Genomic DNA, 3,030 nt, shown 5'->3' with positions numbered 1-3,030 from the left:
CAAACTTCTCTGAAAGCTAACCTTTTCTGGCCTTGAATCCAGATGACTGTACCAACCTTGGTACCTCTGTGCTAGACTTAACGTAGGATTCAAATTCGAGAGCTCTGGCCATCGCATCCTGCATGGTAGAAGGGTGTGCTTGCTTCACTTGTAACTTAAGTTGTGGACTGTCCAACGCATCTACGAACTGATCCCTCAGCAACAACCCGAGGAGATCGGGTGGTGCAGTTGGGTAGGCCTTGTGTGCCATGCTTTCCAAGTCCTGAGCCAGCTCTTGCAGGCTCTCCCCTTTAGCACGGACTCTTGTCCTGAACCTGGCCCTGTAGACTTCGATCGTCCTTCTTAGGTTTTAATATCAATATAATATTTAAATACTAGCGATCGTACTTCTTAAGTTTTTATACAGTTACTATAGTATTCAAGCACTGGCGATCATACTTCTTAGGTTTTGATACAGTTACTATTATAATAAAATACTGGCGATCGTCCTTTTTAGGTTTTAATACAGTTATTATAATATTAAAGTACTGGCGATCGTCCTTCTTAGGATTTGGTACAGTTACTATAATATTAAAATACTGGCGGTCGTCTTTCTTAGGTTTTGACACAGTTTCTATAATATCAAATTACTGACGATCGTCCTTCTTAAGTGTTACTATTACTATTAGACTAAAATACTTGCGATCTTCCTTCTTATGTTTTGATAGAGTTACTGTAATATTAAAGTACTGTCGATCGTCCTTCTAAGATTATGGTACAGTTACTACGATAATAAAGTTCTGTCGATCGTCCTTTTTATGTTTTGAAATAGTTACTATCATATTAACGTACTGGCGATCGTCCTTCTTTGGTTTTGATACTCTTACTATAATATTAAAGTACTAGCGATCGTCTTTCATAGGTTTTGATAAAGTCAGTGTAGAATTAAAGTACTGTTACGACAGCGGAAGTCACGTGACGCTAGTAACACGTGATGAGTTTCTAGAAGGATTATGAACGCTCGAGTGTTTGCTAGACGCCCTCTATTTTAATATATAAACCCGACAAATAAAGCGGAGATAATAATAGCAGATAGAGAGATATAGAGACAGATAATTGAGTCAAGCCGTAAGTAAAGTGCGTGAATCGTTGTAAATTATAGCGTGTGTTTAATTTAAAGTGACTGTGGAAATTAAGTGTATTGCAAAGTTGTATTGAGAAAGAATAAACGTGTTTTATTTAAGAAAGGACTTGTATCGCTGAAGTTCTTCGGAAATAATTTTTACGGGAAATTAACAAACGAACAGAGACGTAACTGTACTGTCAATCGTCCTTCTGAGGTCTTGATACAGCTAGTCGAATATTAAGGTACTGACAATCTTCTTTCTTAGGTTTAGAAATAGTAACTCTACTACTAAAGTACTGCTGATCGTTCTTCTTAGGTTTTAATACAGTTACTATAATATTAAACTACTGGCGATTGGCCTTCTTAGGTTTTGATATTGTTACTATACTATTAAAGTACTGGGTATCGTCCTTTTTACGTTTTGACACAGTTTCTATACTTACAAAGCATTGGCAATCGTCTTTCTTTGCTTTTGACACAGTTTGTATAATATTAAAGTAATGACGATCGTCCTTCTTAGGTTTTAATATGACTATAATATTTAAGTATTGGCGATCGTCCTTTTGAGATTCTGATATAGTTACTACAGTAACAAAGTACTACCGATCGTCCTTCTTAGGTTTTGATACAGCTAGTAGGGTATTAAAGTTCTGTCGATAGTCCTTTTCAGGTTTTGATATAGCTATAATAATATAAAAGTGGTGGCGATCGTCATTCTTAGTTTTTAATACAGTTTCTATCATATTAAAGTACTGGCGATTGTCCTTTCTATGCTTAGATACAGTTACTATAATAAGTACTTTCAATCGTCTTTCTTAAGGTTTGAAACAGTTATTATAATATCAAAGTACTGTCGATCGTCATTCTTAAGTTTCAATACACTTACTATAATATTAAAGTACTGTCGATCGTCATTCTTAAGTTTCAATATACTTACTATAATATTAAAGTACTGTCGATCGTCATTCTTAAGTTTCAATACACTTAGTATAATATTAAAGTACTGTCGATCGTCATTCTTAAGTTTCAATATACTTACTATAATATTAAAGTACTGTCGATCGTCATTCTTAAGTTTCAATACACTTACTATAATATTAAAGTACTGTCGATCGTCATTCTTAAGTTTCAATACACTTACTATGATATTAAAGTACTGTCGATCGTCATTCTTAAGTTTCAATACACTTACTATAATATTAAAGTACTGTCGATCGTCATTCTTAAGTTTCAATACATTTACTATAATATTAAAGAACTGGCAATCGTCATTCATAGTGTTACGTATCTACTCGTTTGATAATTTCCTTAATTTCCGGTATAAATTCTTGCCGAGGAACTTCAGCGATACAAGTCCTTTCTTAATTAAAACTAGTTTATTTTTTCTAGATACAACTTTGTAATACACTTAACAACTTTTATGACATACGCTATAAATCACAGTGATTCACACACTATACTTATGTTGCCTACTATTCGCTTCACTCACTTACCTCTGTCTTCAATCTATCTGCATATGTATGTCTTCTTTTATTTACCGGGCTTATATACTAGAAAAGAGGGCGTTCCGAACAAATTAGGAAATTCACGATCATCCGAGAAACTTCTCGCACACGCCACTAGCGCCAATGCGTCAGCAGTGTCACGTTTTGGTATAATTACTATAATATTAAAGTACTGTCGATCTTCCTTCTTAGGTTTTAATAAAGTTACTATCATATTAAAGTACTGTCTGTTGTCCTTCTTATGTTTTGAAACAGTTACTAGAATAAATATTGTCGATTGTCCTTCTCAGGTTTTAATACAGTTAATATAATATTAAAGTAATGGCAATCATTCTTCTTAAGTTTTCATACAGTTTCTATATTACTAAAGTCCTTGCGATCGTCTTTCTTAGGCTAGAAACAGTCACTATAATAATTAAG

The sequence above is a fragment of the Limulus polyphemus genome, unplaced genomic scaffold (genome assembly GCF_000517525.1).
Source record: "Limulus polyphemus unplaced genomic scaffold, Limulus_polyphemus-2.1.2 Scaffold4104, whole genome shotgun sequence".
NCBI lineage: Eukaryota > Metazoa > Arthropoda > Merostomata > Xiphosura > Limulidae > Limulus > Limulus polyphemus.
Note: the sequence above shows the minus strand (reverse complement) of the source record.